The sequence below is a fragment of the Mastomys coucha genome, unplaced genomic scaffold (assembly GCF_008632895.1).
Source record: "Mastomys coucha isolate ucsf_1 unplaced genomic scaffold, UCSF_Mcou_1 pScaffold21, whole genome shotgun sequence".
Taxonomy (NCBI): domain Eukaryota; kingdom Metazoa; phylum Chordata; class Mammalia; order Rodentia; family Muridae; genus Mastomys; species Mastomys coucha.
Window position 1 is genome coordinate 61,359,025 of NW_022196904.1, and position 12,824 is coordinate 61,371,848.

A 12,824-nucleotide genomic window follows, 5' to 3' on the forward strand; every position below is an offset into this window, starting at 1 on the left:
ATTTTTCCAAAGAGAGAAAAGTGCCTCGTAAAAATAAGTGACTAGAGTCACTTTTATTTTATAACAAGTCTTTTTATGCTACAGTCTTAAGCCCCCCTTTTACAATAACATCTTACATTTATATAGTGCTTTATACTTTTTGAAGCACTTGCATGCACATTAGCCTGTTTTATCTCTACAACAACCTTCACGTGTAAGTAGGGAAGACATAAGAGGGAGCCTGCGCTGCTGAGTGAGGAAGCATGATAGGCGATGGCTGTCTAAGTGGGCTGTGCATCAGGCTCAGACTCCTGGTCGCTGGTCCCTGGATGGTTTATGAGGTTCTTCTATGCCAGGGATGGGAAGTTAAAGACTGCACCAAAGGAGAGCTGTTTCTTCTATTTATTTTTTTTTTCAGAGAATTTATTCTTTGTCCCTTGCAGAAACGTGATCTAGTAAAGTCAGTTCCCCCACGTATATCAGTGTTCAGTCTACCCAGGAATCTCCTCTATTTTTTTTTTTTTCATCTCAAAAACATAGCATTTCTTCATAAAGTGTAGTCGATGTCCTGAAGGTCCTCATGAGTTTTCACACTGGTCCTGCATCCTGAATCCTGAATCCTGAATCCTGCTTCTACACTTCTCTCAGCTCTTCCAGCCTGGATCAGTCATGTGTCTGTGCAGAGTTCAAGCTGAGAAGACATTCAGAGGAAAAATGAGATGTAATTATCTGCCACTGTCAAGGTGACAATCTAAACATGTGAGAGCAAACAGATGTTCTTCCTCCTTTTGGATTAAAATTCAATTCCCCCTTTTACATCTCCATGTAAAAAGAGTTCCTTGTAAAGATGTACAGTTGACCATATAATAATAATGATGATGATAATAATAATAATAATAATGATAAGAAGAAGAAGAAGAAGTATATTTCTGAATGCAGTGAATTCATAATTATAAAATAGCAGGTAAAATCAAATAACCAATAGTACACTTATATAGACTGAGGAAAATAATGCATATTCCTCACTTTAAGAATTTGTATGTGTATATGTATATGTATGTACATACAAATACATAGATACTTTGTGGTTTTGGTACCATTTTACTGCATAGGCCAGGCAGGCCTAGAATTTGTGGTCATCTTGCATTAGCATCATGCCTCCTATTTATGATTTCATACTTACGTGCCACCACACACAGATAATACTCATGTTTCATAAAAGTTTAAGTCTATCTTTACTTTAAATACGGAAATCTACTTCAAAACTAAACTTTAAAGTTATACATTATAAATAACATTGCAAGTTACAAGAAGAAAGTTAAATGGATCAACCCTGGCTTTTAAAAACATTAATCTGCATTCTTCCATTTTTGTTCTCTGATGTTCTTCTGTGCCATCTATTGAATGTTAATACTTCCATATCCATATACACCCGGCGGTGGGACTTGTCTGCAGAGTTCACAGGCTCTCACATGCACACAAATATATTACATATGATGTGTTCAGTCACAGAAACACATTGTAGGTTTTCTGCAAATCTATGTCCATGAGCTGTGTAGCTATACCCTCCAGGCTGAAACATCCACTCCTAGATGGAGGAGAGAGGCTCAGGTGACTGAAAAAGTTGAGAGATTCAGTAAGCTCAGAAAGTTACCAGATATTCTCAAGTTTCATCCCTGGGCTTATACAAACTGTTAACAATTTCTGGGGAAAGGATGCCTTTCAGTGGAGCTGTCTGCACAGTGGACAATCTATCTTAGGATGCAGCTCTCATGCATGATTAGCCATACTGAAGTGGACTTTTTGGAAATACAGCTGGCTTTGAGTCATGCATGTTCTTATCAGTAATTCCTGTCCCATGCTCCTGTAAACAACACAAACTGATTAGTTCACCAAGCTATACTAGGGTAGAAGATTTTGCTTGAGATGTTGGGGCCCTATCTGAGATGACTTGTCATCAACTCCTGTCTCCCTGAGAAAAGTCCTATACCACCTAAGATGTTTTCTGAATTGGTTAGGCTAAAAAGTCATTACTACACAGCCTGTTTACTCTCTGATCTCAAGCAAAGGTTGCCTTAATACCTGATAATATGATAACAGCACTAGATAACTACAGAGTTCAGTGTGGCTATAAACAAGAAAATGATTGCTTCCTCTTGAATTATTAGGGGGACTGTTGAAAGATATTTGATCATACTCTGAAACCCAAGAATGTGTCATTTACTGGAAAAACCTGTTTCTAGTTGTTGTGTGGCTCAGCCCTAGCACACAATTTTAATCCAAGAGCTTTCTGTTTATTGTAAAGAGGATTAAATAAAGTCAACCATCGGTCAAGAGGGAGAGCAAGCAACCACGTGTCAAGGAGTGAACACAAGAAAAAGCCATAGAGAGAGCGAGGGAGTGAGAATGAGCAGAGAGACACACAGGAAGTAGAAGGATGAGACCATGTGGAGAAAGAGAGAGGCCTTTTCTTTTTGGTACGTTGGTTGAGTAGGAAGGTCAACTACGTGCTTTCTCTGCACATAGAGATTGTAAAGGATAGAGAATTTTGTTGAGTTTTGAATTCAGTAGAGCATTGCCTAGGAATTCTGGAAGCAGGCAGTATAGTGAGACATACCAGAGAGAATTGAGCCAAGACAGAGATGCCACATCCCAGAAAGAAAGAATGGAGGAGGCTGAGCAAGGGAGGGGAGGGCATGTCTCTTCTAAAGAAAATTTATCATCCTTGGAAAAGAACAGCCTAGAGGATTCTGTGGCACATATAGCCTGAAGCCTCACGTGCAATGAATATAAAGAACTCTGATGTTCATGTAAAAATAGCAAACCATTACCAATGTTATCAAACCTCTTACTGGTACAAGGAATATAAACTCAAGCTGTCTCAAGTATGACAACTTTTTTCAACACACACGTGTGGGCACACACATGGGGAATATTATTTATTCCTTTGGGGAACCTGATGGATCTCCACCTCTGTCTCTCTCTCTCTGCCTGTCTCTCTGTCTCTGTCTCTGTCCCTCTCCCTCTCCCTCTCTCTTCCCCTCTCCCTCTCTCTCTCTCTTTCACTCTCATTGCCTTGTCCTCTGCAGACTGTCCTAGGCAGATGCTGACGCTCAGTGCTCCTCATTCCCACTCTCCATTTCTTCTCAATCTGAGTTCTGTGCAATCTAATTTTGTGATGATACATAAAAACAGAAGGAAGAATAAACAGCTGACCAGTATAGGTAAGAATGGGGGTGGGGGTGGGGTTCAGTGTATGCAATGACTTCTGATGCTCTCCTCTGCTACTGGAAGGAGTGGAGAAGGTCGTGGGGTTCTTGCTGAAGAGTACAGTTGAATCTATATAGCACAAGTTATCACAGACCATCATCCCCATTTCATTATCCTAAGACCATAGAATCACAAGGATTGGATGGCCAGCATCATGCAGATGTGTGCTGGGAGTATATCTTGGCAGTCTGACTTGAACATGTGCTTTTGGCCATTAAGATATTCTAGTTACATTTTCTAACATTATGTAAGACATTTAAAATATTTGATATCTAACACAAATTTCTAGTCAGGACAGATTTCGTTATCTTTGTGACAGGAATGAATGAAGGCAAAGATGGCCTCAAATTCACAATGTAACTGAGGTTGACTTCCTGATTCTTCTGGCTCCATCTCCTGAACACTCAGATTCCAGGTATGCATGGGCAGACCCACTTGGTTGCTGGTTTTCAGTGCAGAAGCTTCATGCATGTTGGACAAGCAGTAGACCCTCTGAGCCTAGAATAGAACTACTAGTGTGTGTGTGTGTGTGTGTGTGTGTGTAAAACTAGGTACTTAGTGTTTGTTTAATTATAAAACTATTCTTTTGAATGGGAAGGACATTATACAGTGTAACTGCAACACTATTTATTTAAAGAGCTTTTTCTGACACATGTAGCTACACTTCCAGATGGAATTTTCTGTGGAAAAAAATAGCCTTTAGTAGATTTCCTGTAAACAATTTGGAGAGCAAATTCTTTCTTATTTATTTACTTTCCTTGTCTCCAGAAGACCAGCTCACTGTCAAATTCTAGATCATTCTGAAAATATCTAGGCTGGCTTACTAATATTATTTATCTTTATTGCCCAAGCCCAGCAGGTGAAGAAAAATGAAGACAATTGGGTGAATAATGGATGCAGAGATGACTTATTGTTCTCCTCAATGAGAAATAAGCATACTCTATTATGTGACCTTTTCTCAAGTGCCTGTCAAGAGCTCAGAGTAATAAAGCTGTACTTTCAAAGACTGACTGATTAAAAAAGGATATATACATTAAAAAGTTGTATCTCTTTATCAAGAGCTAATAGTTTATTTGTGTGTGTGTGTGGAGGGGAACCACCATGCCCCCCTCCCACCCAAACATTCATGGCTCCTTCCTACATAGTGTCCTTCAGCTCGCTACTCTTCTGCTGGTTGCATTTTAGGATATACTTCAGTTTAAATAGATGACAACAAATATTTGTTTTTTTTTTCTTTATGAAAGATCATTCTGGATTTCAATCATGTTCCTCTCTATTGACCTTGAAGGAAGAAACTTCTTTTGGTTGTTAAGGGTCTGTCGCTTCTGGCTTCAGCCTTTTTGCTTTTTATTTAGTTGCTTTAGGTGATGTCTTCTCTTTTCTATATCTATCCTAAAATTTCAGCTAATGAGAACACATTAGGACTGCTTTCTAGTCTGTCTTAGATTGTCCATGGACGTCATACTATACCGCTTCGGTATAACCAGAAAAGGTCAGTCCTGGGCCCTTTAGTATTCAGAATGTTTGAGGATTACTTACACATATGAGATCAGCTTTGTTTTAGAGGCATGCTACTCAACACCCAACTGTTTTGTCAAGCCAAGAATCCTATAGGAAATGGAGTGAAAGTCCTCTCTACACAGAAAGTTCTTATTCAAAATTGGAAGCACTCGAGAAATATATTTAAAATTATTAAGCACCACACACCACAATCTAAGTTAAGCTGGGTAAGGATGCTGTGTTGTCAAGCCTGATGGCCTGTGTTTTATTTCTAAGACCTCATCATGGAAGGTGAGAATCAACTGTTGTAAATTTCCCTGACTTCCAAATGTGTGCCACCCACCCACAGGCATACACAAATAAATTGATATAATATTTTAAACCAATTATTGCCTAAAAAAGGGATTGTTTTTGCCAAATGCACATTTGCACACACACCTACTATACACATACATATATATGTATATATACATATATTGGATACATTTATATATAATAGATACTATATATTATATAAATATAATAAATATATATATAATCTTTTCATTTTTAAATCAGTCAGAAAGGAAGTTAAGACTGACTTTCTTGTCAATATTTTTATAAATTTTTAATTATTCTGGTGAAGCGCACAGTATCAAATAGAAGAAAAGACTGACTGGTCTTTTGATGAGATGTGTTACTCCATCTGCAGATCGGTTTGGGTTTACTGTGTTGACATGGTTCTTAGGATTTGCTCTTTGAAAAGTCTTAGAAACTGCAATTGTAGCTGGGCAGTGATGGCGCATGCCTTTAATCCCAGCACTTGGAAGGCAGAGGCAGGTGAATCTCTGAGTTTGAGGCCAGCCTGGTCCACAGAGTGAGTTCCAGGACAGCCAGGGCTATACAGAGAAACACTGTCTCGGAAAAAAAAAAAAAGAAAAAAGAAAATAAAAAGAAACTGCTATTGTAAAATCTCCACTTCATGATATCTATATCTCTGCTGTCCTTGTTGAAGACACCAAGAACTAAGAAAGACAGGTTGTGGTGGTACACGCCTTTAAACCCAGCACTCAGGAGGCAGAGGCATGCATGTCTCTGTGAGTTCAAGGCCAGCCCTAGAACTCACTACAAACTGAGTTTCAGGGCAGCTAGGACTACACAGTAATCCATGTCTTCATAAATAAACAAACAAACAAACAAAGAGACAAAAGTACATAAAAAATAGAAACTAAGGAAGAAAAATTATTTCTAATATTATTCTAATATCTCTAATTAAATAACCCAAAAAAACTGTAAAACTAAACATTATATTTATGTGTAGCTATGTTTCATAATCCTTTTCATTTCTCCTTAACATGAGCATAATGTATCTGAAACTCGGTTATTTTAGAGACAACTGAATTCCCTTTTATTCACTCAGAAGAGAGCTTCTCTTTATTTTCAAACTCAATTGAAACATTTGACCTAAATAATCCTTCCAGGATAACCCAACACCAATTAAAAAACCTAAAATTGGATATATTTATTTTATTCTATCAAATTGATAAATGGTGCTTAGGTATGCTTTCCCTGCTTGTAGAAGGGATACCCCTAAGGAATTGTAGAGGTGTATATCCTGTGTCTATGTCTCTGTGTATGTGTGAGACAGACAGAACGGGAGAGAGACAGAAAGAGGGAATGAGTGAGGGGCAGATGCCCCCTTGGTGTCTTATGTTAACAAGCAGATAACTTACTTGACCTGGCATGGTGAGGGATTCATATCAAACACAACCTAAGAATAAAAAAACTCAGCAAATTAGCTGTGAATGAGGCATACAGAGGTCCTTCTATTGCCTAACATGAATTCTTGGAGTAGATGGTTTAGCTGGTACATTTTAAGATTTAGTAGATAGGATGGTGTCTTAATAAGGGTTTTATTGCTGGGAGGAGACACCATGACCATGACAACTCTAAAAGAGGAGAACATTTCATCAGGACTGGTTTATCATCATGGCAGGAAACATGGCAGCATGCAGACAGACATGGTGCTGGAGAAGAGCTGAGAGTTCTACATCCAAATCTGTAGGCAGCAGAGAGAGACACTGGGCCTTGCTTGAACATTTAAAACCTCAAAACCCACCACCTACCATGGCACACTTTTTTCAACAAGCCCACATCCTATAATATTGCTGTTCCCTATGGGCCTGTGGGGACCATTTTCATTCAAACCACCACATAAAGGTAAGGTGGTAAAAGTTCAAAGATTAAAAATGAGTTGCCAAAGTTGTTTTTGAAGTCTTCTAAAAGATAGCCACCATCATTTAGTCTATCAAACTGAGCACTTTACACAGTGATAATTAAAGAAAAATAAGAATTAGTGTGAAAATGTAATGCTTAGTGTTCTATACTGTTCTTCTCTACTTTTTCTTCCTTAGTCTTTTATACACTGTATTGTAAGATACATAAGCATAGACACATAACATCTCAATCCAATCTGAAACCACATAAATACTGCTAAGGTTAGTCATCCACATTTTTCCTCCTCTTCTCTTTATATGTTCTTTTAAAACTGGATGTTGGGGAAAAGTGATGTATAATTGTATTGAAACGATCATTTGGCACATCTTATGTTTGAAATAAGGAAGTGAGAAGTTAGAAGCATCAATTCGGTATTACAGCAAAAGCAATGTGTCCTGTGCCTTTAATATGTAAATCTATTGAAATCCAGCCCTTGACATGCCCAGGGGTTCCCTGTTTATTACTTTATGACATTTCCACACTGAAGGTGCAGGAGGGGCTCACAGTAATTTGCTTGATGTTTGACTAGAGAGGTTCCCTATCACGATTCCTGCCCACTTTGGGCCCATTTCATTTTAGAGTTGTTGTCAGTCATTTGAGAGTGATATGCCCCATGCCTGGGAAGAATAAACACATCACATATTAGGTAAAGCTGTGATGGATGGGGGTTTGCCGAGTGCCAACACTTCTTTCAGAGAATGGGAAAAAAATCTGAATGTGGGAATGAGATGACAGCAGAAAGGGACAGAGCAGAAAAGTCCAACTAGGCTTTCCTGGTGGTCTCCAGCTCAGAATTAACTTCGGGGTGGGTGGGTGTGCGGAGAGAGGACAACAAGACTTCTATTTGCTTTATTTTTGCTTTGGTGTGTTTTGTTTGTACTGACTGTTCCGAAGAGAGGGACGAGGCTGGAGCACACATTATTTGTTTCTCTTCCTGTTACTAAACACAGGAACAAAGCCCAGCTGTTAGGAGCCAGTTATCACGAGTTGCTCTGGAGCCTTTTAATTCAACTAATTTCAACCACTGGTCAGAAAGTGACCCTGAGCCAGCATTTAAACGGACGAGTTTTGCCTTTTTGTGCTCACACATGCTCCATGGTACGTTTGGAACTCAATTCTTAACAATAAATCTGCATTTGATTTGGGGAGCAGGGAAATAATGCTTTCCTTCAAATCATACAAAGCTCTCCCTCTCCCTCCCATCTCCCAAAGGCTGCAGAACAAACTGGTCACAAGCAACCATGGTTTCAAGGTAGGAAGTCAATGCATTCAGCATTATTGAGAGAAACGTTTCAACAATTCAGAGAAAGGAAGTTTACACCGGAGGAATGTGTTTTCTTTCCCCATGCGTTCCCCATCAGCCAGCTCCTGCTTATCTTGGGCTGAATTGTGGAGTGCTTGTGTTTGCATGACTTGAACACAGGCATTTCTATTCTAGGGTACAACTGGTTCTCAGGCCAGTTTCCATGAGCTTCCATGATTCTTCTTGAGGACTAATTTTATACTGCTTTAAGATGTTCTGGGTCCCCAGATTGCAAGTGAATATTGATAGCCTTAGATATGACCTCATGAGTCGGATTACAAGGCCAGATTCCCCCATCCCGATCTTTTAGCCACTTTGCATTCATGGAATTGGACCCAGGACACCCAAGAATCATTTCCCCTCTCATTCTTCCATTGAGCTCAAGAAATACTCTGTCTGATCTTCTCTCCTGTGAGAGAACTGTAGGATCTCCCTTAGTTAATAGGAAGGGTCTGCTCAGAAAATACCATATTAGGTATTCTATCCCACCTTCCTTGGCTTGAGGTCCTGCCTCTGAGATCTGAGGAAGAAGTCAGTGTCTCCTGAAGGTAGGTCCTTTCCCTATGCTGTTTGAAGCCATCCAACAACTCATTTTGATTTGGTTAAATAGAGAGAGTAAGAAGAAAGTTTAAGTTGAATTTAACACTGTCAATGATCTATACTGTGCAAGAGATGGAGATGTGTATGTACATACATCCCAAGGTCTGGATATGGATCTCTATTCATTAGAAGCATCCTCAGCTTAAGAATGAGACATGCTGATGAAAGGACTTGAACAGTTACAGTAGGAGCCTGATATAGCTGACTCCTGAGAGGCTCTGCCAGTGTCCAACTAATACAGAAGTAGAAGCTCACAGCGATTCATTGGACTGAGCACTGGGTCCTTAATGAAGGAGCTAGAGAAAGGACCCAAAGAGCTGAAGGGGTTTGTAGCTCCTTAGCATGAACAACAATATGAACTAACTAGTACCCTCAGAGCTCCCAGGAACTAAACTCCAACCAAAGAATGCACATGGTAGAACTCAAGGCTCCAGCTGCAAATGTAGCAGAGGATGGCCTAGTTGGTCATCAATGGGAGGAGAGGCCCTTGGCCCTGTGAAGGTTCTATACCCCAGTGTAGGGGAATGCCAGGGCCAGAAAGTGTTGAGAGGGTGGGGAAGAGGGGAGGGAATTGTGGTTTTTGGGGGGAAACCAGGAAAGGGGATATCTTTTGAAATGTAAGTAAAGAAAATATCTAATAAAAAAACAGTTGCAGTAAAAGAGGGAACCAGTTTCTAGCCTGGAAGGGTGAGGGTGGAGAGAAATAAGATAGTGGAGACTCCACGATTACACTTAAGTCTTTTTATCCATTTTTCATATCAATGCTCTAAGACAACGACCTTCCAGGGACCTTTACTTGCCATTCTCAATCATTAAAAAGCATCCTTAACTTTTCCCTCTGGATTTCATCATATTGGTTAAAGAATCCTGGACCACATGCCTTAAAAATACACAATTTATACTTAGTGTTTCGAAGATTCCTGGTGAGAGTTTAGTATTCATTGACTGCTTAGATTATGACAGCCATCTTGTAAGGACTTTGCCTGCACTTTGTGGTTCTAAAACTCGCATCTACTTAATCTTTTAGTTTTGGAAAGTTAGAAAAAAGAAGTGAAATGAAGATGTACATGAATCCTTGTTCCTTGTACTGACCTGTTCTTATCAACATTGCCAATAAGGTTTTATCAGCTGGGGCACGAGGCAAGTCTATCTTATTAGTGTGGAAACTAATGAAAGATCATCCCGACAATGATAATTAATTGCAGTTGTTGACAAGGACTCGGTTCTGTGCACTCCCTTTCTGATGCTCTTCCTTGGTCTTTCAGCTCTCTTCTCTCAATTAGCCATATGAAAAGCGGCACCCTCCCCGTGGAGAAAGAAGCTTTTAGATTAATCATATTATCTTAAGGTTCCAAATCTCTGTGCCTGCCTGACCTTTCTTCCGTTAGAATCCATTATCTTAAACTATCACAATAATCCTGGCTTTAGGGAGGGAGAAAGGGAAGAGGAATCAAACCTAATAGATGGCAAATAAGATTAATCTATGATCTAAGTGCCGATTACACTTGGCCCTGCCCTTGAACACCCAGGTGTAACCTTGAAATTCACATCCACTAAGGCTCAGCAATTGGATTGAGTGTCCCTCAAGGCCTCCAGGGCAGCTGGCCAAACCTTACCCATTAGTCCCCAGTGCGATCCCAAGCCTGGCTCAATGTCCAACTCTTTTTTTTTTCCCCTCCCTTGTGGAATTTGGCAGCTGTGCCTTTTCATGTTTGTTTTGGGATAGCTCACATTTTTTAGATAAAATACTTATTTTGGGTTCTCGATTTCCTTGTTTGTCAGAAGCACCCGGCCAGGGAGGGTCAGAGACACTGGACTTTTACCTGGACCTCACAAGAGGAAAATAAATGATCCAGCCCCTCAAAATCTGATAGCTGTACCCAAATAAATTCTAGCCTTTGCTTCTTTCCAAACATTGACATACTGATCTCTAAAGCTACATATGTTTTAGAACAACCAAGTAGAGGAGGAAAAAAAATCTTCCTTGCAACTTTTGTCTTCTGAACTTTGAACTGATTATTTTTCTTCCGAATACCCTGAGGTCTTAGAAAGGACAGCCCTTGGGCGACATGGAATAGGACAGTTAGAGCTACTGGGGATGTGGATAGAAAAATCAGTTTTGCTCAGAGCAGCCTTTTCTTCACAACACACTGGGACCATGAGATTTGCAGAGCAGGGAAACAGCCTTGCTGAAGACACTGTCCCAGTTAGAATGTCTGAAGTTGGAAATAGTGACGATCTGTCATCATAAAGCTCGTGCAAGACTGCACAAACTTTAATATGAAGTAAGAGTGAGATGGGATGTTAGGGCTGCAAATACAGAGGGTAAAATGTGATTCCCAGAAGATAGGGTCATTTCTCCATTTCTCTGAACAACAATACCACCACCAACAACAACACCACCACCAACAAAACCCACCCTGGAAAAGCAGTTAAGGAAAATGCCTCTTAAACAGTTCTCAGACTGTTAGACTGACCTCGGGAGTATGCCTCCCCACCCCCAGGGGACTCTCCAGCATACTTTAGAAACAGGCCAGCTTTAGGGTTGGGGTGTAGTTCAACAGCAGAGTGTCACTCTGGGTTCAGTCTCCATCCTATTACCTAATAAAAACAACAAAGAAAAACAGGGTAGCTTTTGCAGTATTTATTACTAATAGACTTTGGGAGTAGGGTCGTGGTACTGGAGTTTGAACCTGGAGCATCATGCCTAATATAAGTACTCTATCACTGTACAGATAGTAGGCTTTGTTTTGTCTTGTTTTTCCTGTTTTGTTTTGGAGACAAAGTCTCTTTAGGAAGTCCAGGTTGTTCTAAAGTAGAGGTAATCCTCCTGCCTCAGCCTCCCAAGTTCTAGGATTGCCTGGCTCATCTCTGTTAACTTTTCCTGCCTTCCTGCCTTTCCTTTTTGTCTTTCTTTCTTTTTTCTTCCTTCCTTCTTTCCTTCCTTCCTTCCTTCCTTCCTTCCTTCCTTCCTTCCTTCCTGTCTTTCTCTTCCTTCCTTCCTTTCTTTCTTTCTTTCTTTCTTTCTTTCTTTCTTTCTTTCTTTCTACTTTTTCAAGACTGGGTTTTCCTCTGTAGACCTGGCTGCCCTGAAACTTGCTCTGTAGACCAGAATGACCTTGAACTCAAGATCTGCCTACTTTGGTCTCCTTAGTGCTGGATTAAAGGTGTGTGCCACCATACGGGGTTAACTTGTACTCATTCATAGCTCGTGAGCAACATAGAAAGAATAAGGACTCCAGCATCTCTATCACTCATGGCTCCTGTAGAGCACTCCTATCCTTCCAGCCTGGTTTCTAAACATGCTTTCTTTTGTGTCTTTTAAGAGTGCATTAGAACATTTGAATATCACCTCCTTCCTAAATGGGTAGAATAAAGCAGGGCCACAGATGAACTGTTCTAGAGATCACATTTTGAAAACTGAAGTTTGAATCTTCTGTCTACACAAGACAAGGCTGGTCCAATATTCTGTCTAGATGGTGACTGAACAACCTTGAGACCATGGCTTCATACATTTGACTTTTCATTTGGCCAAATATATAAAGGGTAGGGAAGACTTCATCCTGTACAAGGTCAAGGGTTGCATAGTCAACTCCCCTAAACTGATGACAGTCACTGGCTAACTGAGTTTAACCTGACTCTGCTGTTCACTCCTTGTATGAAATTGGGTAAAGTTTCTTAATCACACAGGTATATGTCCTCCTTTTCTAGTGAGAACATTATGAGTTCTTACTTTGTAGAGTTTTGTGACATTTAAACACATTACGAGTGATCAAACTTTGAGAACATATGTGAGTATCATTTAACTATTATTTTCCCCTTCATTATTTACAACTTCAATTTTCAATCACACACACTAACATGCCTGCACATACACACACAATCTCTCTCTCTCTCTCTCTCTCTCTCTCTCTCT

General features: G+C 40.0%; 1 long non-coding RNA gene across 1 annotated transcript in view; it reads right to left on the reverse strand.

Annotated features, from left to right (window-relative positions):
- Positions 1–367: 367 nt before the first annotated feature.
- LOC116100571 overlaps positions 368–12,824 on the reverse strand; it is an 18,430-nt gene continuing 5,973 nt past the window's right edge. Inside the window, exon 2 of the long non-coding RNA XR_004122637.1 lies at positions 368–670. This is a non-coding gene — a long non-coding RNA (uncharacterized LOC116100571). The remainder of the gene's footprint in view (positions 671–12,824) is intronic.